Raw genomic sequence first — 13,727 nt, forward strand, 5'->3', positions numbered from 1 at the left:
TGATCTTCTCCCTGCGTCAAATCCAAGGAAAATGTCAAGACCAGCAAACCCCATGTTCATCGCCTTTGTGGATGTTACGAAAGCTTAGAGGTGGTCATATGTTTTGTGTGTGATTGGATTGATGTGCTGGACCCAGGACAGATCTCCAGAGACATGGACACCCAGGAACTTGCAACATAATGTTCTCCACCACTGTCCCATGAATGAAGACAAGTTTGTGGATCATGGGCTTTCCCCTCCTGAGGTCCTCGACCATCTGCCACGTTTCCTGTGATTGACCAGAGGACAATATCTGACAAGACGGCCATGGACCAGGGCTGGTACGCAGAAGCTTCATCACACCTGACCCTGCTGTGTTGCTGAGGAAGGTCTGGTGTCCATGGGAATGTGGAGCTGATCCTCTGTAAACTGCCCTCAGTGGAAAACCATGATGGAGATGTGTTTTTAGAACTCGGCTGTCAGTGAAGTTGGAGCAGAAAACTGCTGGAGGAACTCAGTGGGTCAGGCAGCATCTGTGGAGGCAATGGACAGACGACGTTGGGATCGGGACCATTCAAGACTCCATTCTTGTCTCCATTTACCAGGTTGGATTATGATGACTGGAAATGGCCAAGATTGATGATCACCGTGGATTGGAGTGATAGATGATTGAAGATCCTGAAGACCCAATCTTGCTCCACGTTCTCTGCGACCTTCCACACCTGGAGCTGGAGAAGCTGTTGAGGAACAACTTGGTGGCACTTCTTGTGGCCCTGGATCTCCTCCAGATTGTTTGAAGGGACAAACATGACAGATGTCTGAGTGCCGGAGGTCGGTCGAGGACTCGCCCCTGAGAGAACACGGCATCTGCGGAGGGAATGGACAGACGACGTTTGGATCGGGATCCTTCAAGACTCCATTCTTGTTTCCATTTACCAGGTCGGCTGGAAATGGCCACGTTTGATGATCACCGTGGACTTGAATGACAGATCCCGAAGGCCCAACCTTGCTCCAGATTCTCTGCCACCTTTTACACCTGGAGCAGGTGAACCTGACTCGCTCACGGAGAGCGCCACGCAGACGTACCGGAGCTGACCTGGCCGCCGGCACGGAGCCAGTGAAGACTGGATTCTTGTCCTCTGGACATTCTCCGGAACATGACCGAGGTCGATGATCACAGTTGACTTGAATGGCAGAACATTGAAGATCCTGAAGACCCAATCTTGCTCCACGTTCTCTGCAACCTTCCACACCTGGCGCTGGAGAGGCTCTTGAGGAACCACTTGGTGGGACTTCTAGTTGCCCCGGATCTCCTCCAGACAGTGTGAAGGGGAAAGCATGAAACATCTGCCGACTGATGTGGTCGCCAGCTGTTTGCGAGGAACTTTCCCTCCGAAGACTTGCAGGAAAATGCCACTGGGGCAGATGATGGGTCGAAACGGAACGAATTTGACAAATTTCTTAAACGGCGTGGATTCTCCCGTGCAACCCCAAGAGGGATTGGACAGCACGCAACAAAAGCGATGTCAGGAAGCCGAGTGCCGTTCGTGTAAAACCATCGGATATGAAGCGACATCGGTGGGGACCGCACTGGAAGTTCTCACTCCGTCCAACAAAGGCCCTTTTAAGAGCCACTTCTGGAAAGAGCTACAACCTCATCCCCCCTCGCGCTCTCGACTGCATTTGGGATTTCATCGTCAACATTTTCCAGTACAACCGGCAGCGATCTGTTGCACGTGAGAATCCACGGCATTTAAGAAATTTGTCAACCTCGTCTGTCTCGGACTCATCATCTGCCCCAGTGGCATTTTCCTGCAAGTCTTCGGAGGGGAAGAGGAAGAGAAGAAGAACTTCAGGGCCTGATGGACAGACTGTCTCAAGCTCGCAACAAAGACCGACTGACAATCATCATCAGAGAGAGAGTGGTGTCCCTCAACACAGACGTAACACCAACATCGTCACACTGCACAAGGACAAGGGAGATCACAGCAAGTGCACCAACTACAGGGACATCTCACTTCTGAGTGTTACAGGAAAGGCCTTTGCCAGAGTGATCCTACAAAGACTCGCTGACCTGAGGCACAATGCGGTTTCCATGGCGATAGATCCACAATGGACATGATCTTCTCCCTGCGTCAAATCCAAGGAAAATGTCAGGAGCAGCGAACCCCATTGTTCATCGCCTTTGTGGATCTTACAAAAGCTTTTGATTCTGTCAGCAGACACGGCCTCTACCAGTTACTGGAGATGATTAGATGTCCATCACGTCTTCTAAACCTCACTTGGTCCTTCCATGAGAACATGCATCTACAGTGGAATTTGATGAAGCTACATCAGACAGTTTCCCCATGAGAAGTGGAGTGAAGCAAGACTCTGTCCCAACTCCCATGGTGTTTGGCATCTTCCGATCTCTACTTCTGTCCCAACAGGCACGGGAGACGTGTATCTTCAAACCAGAAGTGATGGGATGCTCTTCAATCTGGCAATGTTGAAAGCCAAGACGAAGGTGAGAACTGTGCTTATAAGGGAACTCCAGCCCGCTGATGATGCTGCACTCAGTTCCCCAAAAGAAGAAGGAATTCAGGGGCTGATGGACAGACCGTCTCACGCTCGCACCAAAGACCGACACAATCAGTGCTAAGATGACTGTTGTCATGGGTCAGGGCTCTCCGCTCCCCTCTGAAATCACCATAAACTCCACTCCGCTGGAAAATGTCTTAAATTCACCAACCTAGGATCTACGGTGACTGACATCCACTCTCTGGATGAGGAAACCAATTCACGTGCAGTAAACCACCTTCCTCTACAGCACCCACCTTCGGGAGACTAAGCAAGTGGACATGGAAGAACAGGAAACTCACAATGAAGACCAAGGTAACTGTCTACAACACGTGAGTGTTGAACACGTTACTGTACAACAGTGAAGCTTGGGCGACTTACCTACATCAAGAATGGTAAATGAATGGGAGAGGACCAAGGTGGGCCCGTGGACCAGGGCTGGCACACAGAAGCTTCATCACACCTGACCCTGCTGTGTTACTGAGGAAGATCTGGTGTCACTGGGAATGTGGAGTTGATCCTCTGTAAACTGCCCTCAGTGGAAGACCGTGATGGAGATGTGTTAATAGAGCTCGGCTGTCAGCGAAGGTGGAGCAGAAAACTGCTGGAGGAACTCAGCGGGCCAGGCAGCATCTGTGGAGGAAATGGACAGATGACATTTGGATCGAGACCCTTCTTGTCTCCATTCATTTACCAGGTCGGTTTCTGATGACCGGAAATGGCCAAGGTTGATGATCATCATGGACTTGCATGTCAGATGCTTGAAGATCCTGAAGACCCAATCTTGCTCCACGTTCTCTGCGAACGTCCACACCTGGAGCTGGAGAAGCTGTTGAGGAACAACTTGGTGGGATTTCTTGTGGCCCTGGATCTCCTCCAGATTGTTTGAAGGTGGGTGCTGGAGGTCGGCCGAGGGCACGACTTCGAGAGGCCATTTCATCTGTGGAGGGACTGGACAGACAACGGCTTGGATCGGGAATCTTCAAGACTCCATTCTTGTCTCCATTTACCAGGTCGGTTTCTGTTGACAGATTGATGATCAACATGGACTTGAATGACAAAAGATTGAAGCCACTCAAGACCGGACTTGGCCCGCAGTGGCCACGAACAAGGCCGAACCCGGCAGCCGAAGTGACCGCAGAGACAAGGGTCAAGTCCGGCCCTTGGTAGGTGCCGGAGGTCAGACTGCTCATTGAATGACTCGCCGCTGAGAAGGTAGAGGAACCATCGGGACCATATTGTTCACTCATCACCCCAACAGAAGAAGGACTTCAGGGACCGATGGACAGACTGTGTCATGCTGTTCCCACACCAAATCCTGGCATCACATTACTCCAGTCCTCAAAAAACTTCACTGGCTTCCCATCTCCCACCGGATCACCTACAAAATCCTGGTCCTCCCCTACAAAGCCCTCCACCATCTGCCCCCCCCCATATCTCACTGACCTCCTCTCCCCCTACCAACCCTCACGGTCCCTCAGATCCACATCAGCCGGTCTCCTCTCCATCCACAAGTCCAACCTCCGCAATTTTGGGGACAGAGCCTTCTCCAGGGCAGCTCCCAGGCTCTGGAACTCCCTCCCCCAACTGATCCGCAATTCCGTGTCCCTCACCATCTTCCAGTCCCGCCTCAAGACCCATCTCTTCACCTCTGCCTATCCTTAGCCCCACGTCCCCCTCCCTTTTCATCTGTGCACTAATTGCCTCATACTGTGTTTTGTATTGAATTCTGTCTTTACTTTGTGTACTAGTCATGTCTCTACTATTTATTTCATTCCCCTTACATGTTTTTCCTCTACATGCTCAATTTTTGTAAGGTGTCCTTGAGACTCTTGAAAGGCGCCCATAAATAAAATTTATTATTATTATTATTATGTTTGCAATGATTACCGGCTGGCAATCAGTATTAAGACAACTGTTGTCATGGGTCAAGGCACTCCCCTCTGTAATCATCCTAAACACCTGTCTGCTGGAAACTATCATCCAATTCACCGACCAAGGATCAACGGTGACTAATAGCCACTCTCTGGATGAGGAAATATATTCATATACAGTAAACCATCTTCCTATACAGTAACAGTAACCACATTCTGGAGAATATCCAAGCAGACATGGAAGAACAGGAGTAACAATGTCCTATTGGCAACATTCCCTCAGATTATCAATCTCTCTCTTGTCACTACTCATCATTTGTCCAACAACGGTGGTATCGTCGGTGGAATTTGAAGACGGTGTTGGAATGGTCTTGCTGTGCAGTCCTGGTCATTGTGGAGGGGACTGAGCACACAGCCTTGAGCTGGTCCTGTGTCGGTTATAGAGGAGGGGGTGTTGCCCGCTTGTGCTGAGCTGGAGGCCTTGTTCGAGACTGAGTTTGAGCCCCAAGACTCAAGTCAAGAGACTTTATTGTCATGTGTCCCAGATAGGATAATGAGATTCTTGCTTGCTGCAGCACAACAATATTGTAGGCATAAATACAGAACCGTTCAGTGTGTCTATATACCATAGACAATATATATATATATACACATAAATGGATAAATGTGAGGTTATCCATTTTGGTGGCAAAAACAGGAAAGCAGACTATTATCTAAATGGTGGCCGACTAGGAAAAGGGGAGATGCAGCGAGACCTGGGTGTCATGGTACACCAGTCATTGAAAGTGGGCATGCAGGTGCAGCAGGCAGTGAAGAAAGCGAATGGTATGTTAGCTTTCATAGCAAAAGGATTTGAGTATAGGAGCAGGGAGGTTCTACTGCAGTTGTACAGGGTCTTGGTGAGACCACACCTGGAGTATTGCGTACAGTTTTGGTCTCCAAATCTGAGGAAGGACATTATTGCCATAGAGGGAGTGCAGAGAAGGTTCACCAGACTGATTCCTGGGATGTCAGGACTGTCTTATGAAGAAAGACTGGATAGACTTGGTTTATACTCTCTAGAATTTAGGAGATTGAGAGGGGATCTTATAGAAACTTACAAAATTCTTAAGGGGTTGGACAGGCTAGATGCAGGAAGATTGCTCCCGATGTTGGGGAAGTCCAGGACAAGGGGTCACAGCTTAAGGATAAGGGGGAAATCCTTTAAAACCGAGATGAGAATAACTTTTTTCACACAGAGAGTGGTGAATCTCTGGAACTCCCTGCCACAGAGGGTAGTCGAGGCCAGTTCATTGGCTATAGTTAAGAGGGAGTTAGATGTGGCCCTTGTGGCTAAGGGGATCAGAGGGTATGGAGAGAAGGCAGGTACGGGATACTGAGTTGGATGATCAGCCATGATCATATTGAATGGCGGTGCAGGCTCGAAGGGCCAAATGGCCTACTCCTGCACCTAATTTCTATGTTTCTATGTTAAACAGATAAAGTACAATAGGTTGTTATAGTTCAGAGTTTGTTTGATATCAAGTTTAATAGCCTGATGGATGTGGGGAAGAAGCTGTTCCTGAACCTGAATGTTCCAGATTTCAGGCTCCTGTACCTTCTACCTGATGGTAGCGGAGAGATGAGTGTGCGGTCAGGGTGGTGTGGGTCCTTGATGATGCTGCCAGACTTTTTTAGGCAGCAACTGTGATAAATCCCTTCGAGGGTGGGGAGGTCAGAGCCGGTGGTGGACCGGGCAGTGGTCACAACTTACAATGGTAAGTCCATTTCAACATCAAGGAGCTTGCAATCCCGGGTAGAGACTGATGTCGGGAAGGTCCAAAGTCGCAGGAGGTTCGACCAGTCCCAACCCGTGGTCTGATTGCCCAGCGCGGGGGGAGCTGAAAACAAAGAAGGGAGGAGGTTGAACTTTTTCCAGGGTGATCATCAGCCTCTGATTGACCAAAGGACAAAATCTGAAGAGATGGCCATGGACCAAGGGAAACATGTAGAAGCTTCATCGCTCCTGACTCTTCTGTGTTCCTGAGGAGGATGTGGTGCTACTGGGAATAGACTGAGCTGCTTCTCCGCTGAATGGCCTTCCCGTGCCTGGTATGGGGCATCGCTCGGGACTTCAGGTAAGACATTTATTTGGGTATCCTCCCTCTGTAATTCCCCACGAGATAGACCTTACAAACTGTTGTAGAACATTCACTGGCAGCATATTCATGGCCCCCGATTTCTCACTGTCTGAAGCAGCTCCTGTGCCACCAACAATGTAGACAGCTATCGCTCTTGAAACTGTGCCACTTGTCATAAGTTCATTAGTCATAGGAGCAAATTTAGGCCATTCAGCCCATTGAGTCTACTCCACCATTCAACCATGGCTGATCTATATTTCCCTCTCGACCCCATTCTCCTGCCTTCTCCCTGTAACCTTTGATCCCCTTACTGATCAAGAACCTGTCAATCTCCACTTTAAAAATTCCCAACGACTTGGCCTCCGCTGCCGTTTGTGACAAGTAATTCCACAGATTCACCGCCCTCTCCCTAAAGAAATTCATAAGTTACAGCAGCAGAATAAGGCCATTCAGCCCATCAAGCCTACTCTGCCATTCAATCAGGGCTGATCTCTCTTTCCCTCTCAACCCCATTCTCCTGCCTTTTCCCCATACCCCGATACCCGTACTAATAAAAAATCTGTCAATCTCTGCCTCAAAAATATCCATTGACTTGGCCTCCACCTCCGTCAGTGGCAATGAATTCCACAGCTTCACCACCCTCTGACTAAAGAAATTCCTTCTCATCTTTCTAAAGGTACGTCCTTTTATTCTGAGGCTATGGCTTCTGGTCCAAGACTCTCCGACTGGTGGAAACATCCACTTTTACTATTCGGTAAGTTTCAATGAGCCACCCCCTCATCCTTCTAAACTCCAGCAAGTGTAGGCCCAGTGCACCCAAACACCATCATATCTTAACCCAATCATTCCTGAGATCATTCTCTGGACCAACACATCCCTCCTGAGATTTGGTGCCCAAAACTGCTCACAATATTCCACATGTGGTCTGACCCAGTGCCCCAGGAACTCCTCAGCATTACATCCCTGTTTTTGTATTCAAGCCCTCTCAAAATAACTGCTGGCTTTGCATTTGCCTTCCGTACCACCGATTCAACTTGCAAATTAACTTTTTAGGAATCCTGCAGCAGCTCTCCACCGTCCCTTTGCACCACCAAATCCTGAATTCTCTCCCCATTTAGAAAATAGTCCGTGCCTTTATTCCTACTACCAAAATGCATGACTCCACGTTTTGCTATGCTGTATTCCATCTGCCACTTCTCAGCCCACTCTCTCAACCTTTAGTTACCTTCTGTTGTTTTTTAAAAAGCTTCCCAATTCTCCAGCTACCCCACTCACTAACATTTGCAATGTTATATGCCTTCTCTTTCATTGTATTCCTCCTTGTCTCCTTTCTAAAGATACATCCTTTAATTCTGAAGCTGTGCCCTCTTGTCCTAGACTCTCTCCCACGAGTGGAAACATCCTCTCACATCCACCCTTTCCAGCCTTTCACTATTCAATGAGGTCCCCCGCCCATCCTTCTAAACTCCAGCGAGTACAGGTCCAGAGCCTTCAAACATTGGGACGACAGATGGCACAATGGGCTAAGTGTTCGGCTGGCAACCGGAAGGTGGCCGGTTCGAATCCCGCTTGGAGTGCATACTGTCGTTGTGTCCTTGGGCAAGACACTTCACCCACCTTTGCCTGTGTGTGAATGTGTGTGAGTGATTGGTGGTGGTCGGAGGGGCCGTAGGCGCAGATTGGCAGCCACGCTTCCGTCAGTCTGCCCCAGGGCAGCTGTGGCTACAGAAGTAGCTTACCACCACCGAGTGTGACTGAGGAGTGAATGAATAATGCGATGTAAAGCGCCTTGAGTATTAGAAAGGCGCTATATAAATCCCATCCATTATTATTATTATTAAACATTCATCATATGTTAATCCAATCATTCTCATAAACCTCCTCTGCACCCTCTCTAATACCAGCATATCCCTCTTCAGATATGGATCCCAAAACTGCTCACAATATTCCACATGTGGTCTGACCAGTGCCTTATAAAGCCTCAGCGTTACATCTCTTTTTATATATTTTAGAGTTACTCCAGCTTTTTGAGTTTATAGTCCAGTTGTCTTGAAATGAATGCTAACATTGCATTTGCCTTGTTATTTGTACGTGCAGGATCGCTCAGTATTTGGAGAAACAATGGGCCTTTGGGACCTTCAGCGTTGCCCGGCCCTTCAAGTCCACGGCTGGTGATCTACCTCCAACACTTTGCTGCACAGCGCCAGAGGGAAAAATCGAGCAGAAGCCCATTGAAGACTCGTCACTACAGACTGCAACCTGTTCCAAAGAGAGAGATCAGATGTCACCAGAAACCCACTGTAACCACTCTGGACACTGCTCTTCCAGGGTGCAGGACGTTACTCAGTACGTACCCTTCCAAAGGTTGTCTATGTAGACAGCAAGACTTAACCTGTTGGGGTCATGAGGACCAGTGGGTGTATTGTCCAACCAAGGAGTTGTTCTGAAGTCCTCACTTCCCATCCGGGAGGCGCTACAGGTCTCTCCGTTGCTGGCCCAGCAGGTCCAGGAACAGCTTCTTCCACTACTGCTACTGTATGTAATAATAATAATAATGGATGGGATTTATATAGCGCCTTTCTAATACTCAAGGCGCTTTACATCGCATTATTCATTCACTCCTCAGTCACACTCGGTGGTGGTAAGCTACTTCTGTAGCCACAGCTGCCCTGGGGCAGACTGACGGAAGCGTGGCTGCCAATCTGCGCCTACGGCCCCTCCGACCACCACCAATCACTCACACACATTCACACACAGGCAAAGGTGGGTGAAGTGTCTTGCCCAAGGACACAACGACAGTATGCACTCCGAGCGGGATTCGAACCGGCTACCTTCCGGTTGCCAGCCGAACACTTAGCCCACTGCGCTATCTGTCGTCCCAGTGCATATATATGTACATATATATATTTGACCGTTCCGTTATTCTATGTTCGCTCCTCTGGGTGAGATGCTAACTGCATTTTGTTGTCTCTGTACTGTACACTGCAGCAATAATACAATGACAACATAGATTGAATCTGAATCTGAATCTTTTGCAGCAGGTGACTCAAATCCCACCCACCCTTTCAAAGGTCATTGTAAAAGCCACAAATAAAGTTCAAGTGAGTTTATTGTCATGTGTCCCTGTATAGGACAATGAAATTCTTGTTTTGCTTAAGCACACAGAACATAGTAGGCATTTACTACAAAACAGATAAGTGTGTCCATATACCATAATAAATGTGAGGCTATCCATTTTGGTGGCAAAAACAGGAAAGCAGACTATTATCTAAATGGTGGCCGACTAGGAAAAGGGGAGATGCAGCGAGACCTGGGTGTCATGGTACACCAGTCATTGAAAGCAGGCATGCAGGTGCAGCAGGCAGTGAAGAAAGTGAATGGTATGTTAGCTTTCATAGCAAAAGGATTTGAGTATAGGAGCAGGGAGGTTCTACTGCAGTTGTACAGGGTCTTGGTGAGACCACACCTGGAGTATTGCGTACAGTTTTGGTCTCCAAATCTGAGGAAGGACATTATTGCCATAGAGGGAGTGCAGAGAAGGTTCACCAGACTGATTCCTGGGATGTCAGGACTGTTTTATGAAGAAAGACTGGATAGACTTGGTTTATACTCTCTAGAATTTAGGAGATTGAAAGGGGATCTTATAGAAACTTACAAAATTCTTAAGGGGTTGGACAGGCTAGATACAGGAAGATTGCTCCCGATGTTGGGGAAGTCCAGGATAAGGGGTCACAGCTTAAGGATAAGGGGGAAATCCTTTAAAACCGAGATGAGAAGAACTTTTTTCACACAGAGAGTGGTGAATCTCTGGAACTCTCTGCCACAGAGGGTAGTCGATGCCAGTTCATTGGCTATATTTAAGAGGGAGTTAGATGTGGCCCTTGTGGCTAAGGGGATCAGAGGGTATGGAGAGAAGGCAGGTACGGGATACTGAGTTGGATGATCAGCCATGATCATATTGAATGGCGGTGCAGGCTCGAAGGGCCGAATGGCCTACTCCTGCACCTAATTTCTATGTTTCTATAATATAAATATATACGCACATGAATAAATAAACTGGTAAAGTGCAAATAACAGAAATTGGGTTATTAATAATCAGAGTTTTGTCTGAGCCAGGTTTAATAGCCTGATGGCTGTGGGGAAGTAGCTATTCCTGAACCTGGTTGTTGCAGTCTTCAGGCTCCTGTACCTTCTACCTGAAGGTAGCAGGGAGATGAGTGTGTGGCCAGGATGATGTGGGTCCTTGATGATACTGCCAGCCTTTTTGAGGCAGCGACTGTGATAGATCCCCTCGATGGAAGGGAGGTCAGAGCCGATGATGGACTGGGCAGTGTTTACTACTTTTTGTAGTCTTTTCTGCTCCAGGGCGCTCAAGTTGCCGACTCGGACTCGGTGGGCTGAAGGGTCTTGTTTCCGCATTGCATTTCTAAACCAAACAACAGAAAATGTAAATCGACCGCAATGCATTGGATGCAAAGTATTTGTGGACGATCAAAGCTGTTAAATAGAAGCAGGTTCTTTCCAATTGCACTGTTGACTTGTTTGTCCGGTTAGTTTGACTAGTGCAAAGGGCAGCTGCACCCTACATCTACATATCTTGTTCCACTTCTTGTGCTGTTACCGCAATCAGTGTCATGGTCTTGCTGGGAGTTGGAATGATTATGGTTTGGTTTGGTTTGAGCGTAATTTCCCTGGATGCATGCCAGGAATAGACGGACAGGAATGGATGTGATCATGGCTCTTGGCAGAGCAAATAAAATCCACTTGCCACCGGCTCATTAGGTTTGGGTTATTGTGCAGTGGAAGTGGTTTGGGGGGGAGAGAGAGGGGGAGAGGGGGGGAGGGAGAGAAGGAGAGAGAGAGAAAGAGAGGGGGGGAGGAGGAGAGAAGGTGGGAGAGAGAGAGAGATGGCTGTAGGAACTGCAAATGCAGGTTTACACCAAAAATAAGACACAAAATGCTGGTGTAACTGAGTGGGACAGGCAACATCCTCATAAATCTTCTCTGCACCTTTTCCAGTTGAACATTGAACACAATACTCTAAATGTCGCCTCACTAATGTCAAGTTGGGCCGAAGGGCTTGTTTCTGCGCCGTATCACTGTATGACTCTATGAATGGTAGGGTAGACTTGATGGGCCGAATGGCCCTCGCACTTTATGACCTCTGGCTGTGGCCACAAGGGGTTATTTGCTGCAGGAGTTCAGTGGTTTATCGGTTGTCGTTGTAACGAGATTCCCTGGACAGTTGTTCCCAAGGGGATTCCCCAACTTGGGGATTTCCAACCAAGTAATATTGTGGGCAATCATTGAACGACACAAAAGAAACAAAAGAGAATGAAACTCCCTCTCACAAGCTGTTGCCGGGCTGCCAGAACCTTGCCACCATCTCTGGAACATTTTAATCACCCAACATACGTTGTGTCCTTGGGCAAGACACTTCACCCACCTTTGCCTGTGTGTGAATGTGTGTGAATGTGTGTGAGTGATTGGTGGTGGTCGGAGGGGCCGTAGGCGCAGATTGGCAGCCACGCTTCCGTCAGTCTGCCCCAGGGCAGCTGTGGCTACAGAAGTAGCTTACCACCACCGAGTGTGACTGAGGAGTGAATGAATAATGCGATGTAAAGCGCCTTGAGTATTAGAAAGGCGCTATATAAATCCCATCCATTATTATTATACGGAATCTGCCCGCAAAGTAGTGACAACACAAACAACTTGCAGAGACTCAAACAGCACGTGGAGACAGACCACACTCATCACCACCCCGCCCCCCGCCCCAAACCTCACTAGGGGTGTGTGTGTACATGTGTGTCTGTGTACGTGTGTGTCTGTGTGTACATTTGTGTGTATACATGTGTGTGTGTACATGTGTGTGAGTGCGAGTGTGTACATACGTATGTGTGCGTGAGTTGGAATAACGGCATCACATAGCATCTCTGGACGAAAGGAATAGATGACGTTTCGGGTCAAGACTGGATTGGATTCCTTTATTGTCATTCAGACCTTTCGGTGTGCGTGTGTAGGAAAGATGCTGGTTTAAATCGAAGGTAGACACAAAATGCTGGAGTAACTCAGCGGGACAGGCAGCATCTCTGGAGAGAAGGAATGGGTGACGTTTCGGGTCGAGACCCTTCAGACAGGATGTGCGTGCACATTATGTACCGTATGTGTATGAATTTATATTCGCAACAACATTTCGTTCAGACCGAAAGGTTTGAATGACAAATAAAGGATTCAATTCAATTCAATTCAATATGTGTATGAATTTGTGTATGTGTGTATATATATATATATATAATATGTGTGTGTGTATATAATATGTGTGTGTATGAGTATAATATATATAGATATATATGCGTGTGTGAGTATGTGTGCTAGCACACTCAATGGGCCAAATGGCCTTCCTGAAAAGAAGACTCCTACGCCTTCAGTAATAAAGAATTAGTCATTTCTTTATTTTTTTGTAAATATTCACATTCTGTTTGAAGGTGACAAAAATATGAAACTTTAGGCAGCAGCAAGCCTCCGACATTAGAAATCAGGTTAAGTTAATTATTTACAGTACATACAGTATATACAACGATTGTCTTCGTAATTGAGGCTTTGCTACAGAGGTATTTACAACACCTTGAAATGGTGAACGAACCTCCCCTCCCCCCCCCCCCCCCCCCCCTGTTCTCACCCTACCCACCCCTCCATCCCAACTCTGAATCTGTGGAATTCTCTGCCACAGTAGGCAGTGGAGGCCGATTCACTGGATGTTTTCAAGAGAGTTAGATGGAGCTCTTAGGGCTAACGGAATCAAGGGATATGGGGAGAAAGCAGGAACGGAGTACTGATTCGGGATGATCATATTGAGTGGTGGTGCTGGCTCGAAGGCTGAATGGCCTCCTCCCGCACCTGTTTTTTCTATTTATCCTATGCTCTTAGGGCTAACGGAATCAAGGGATATGGGGAGAAAGCAGGAATGGGATACTGATTCTGGATGATCAGCTGTGATCATATTGAGTGGTGGTGCTGGCTCGAAGGGCCTACTCTCGCACCTGTTTTTTCCATGTTAACCGGCAACTGAACCATCCTACCACAACTAGAGAGCGGTGCTGAACTACTAACCACCTCATTGGTGACCCTCGGGCTATCCTTGATCGGACTTTGCTGGCTTTACCTGGCACTGAAACGTTATTCCCTCATCATGTAT

The 13,727-nt window shown here is 47.8% G+C and overlaps 1 long non-coding RNA gene across 1 annotated transcript; it reads left to right on the forward strand.

Annotated features, from left to right (window-relative positions):
• Positions 1-397: 397 nt before the first annotated feature.
• Positions 398-3,430, forward strand: LOC116967791. Its single transcript, XR_004410321.1, has 2 exons — positions 398-918; positions 3,236-3,430. It is a non-coding gene; the product is annotated as an uncharacterized LOC116967791 (long non-coding RNA).
• Positions 3,431-13,727: the final 10,297 nt, after the last annotated feature.

The sequence above is a fragment of the Amblyraja radiata genome, chromosome 41 (genome assembly GCF_010909765.2).
Source record: "Amblyraja radiata isolate CabotCenter1 chromosome 41, sAmbRad1.1.pri, whole genome shotgun sequence".
Lineage (NCBI taxonomy): Eukaryota > Metazoa > Chordata > Chondrichthyes > Rajiformes > Rajidae > Amblyraja > Amblyraja radiata.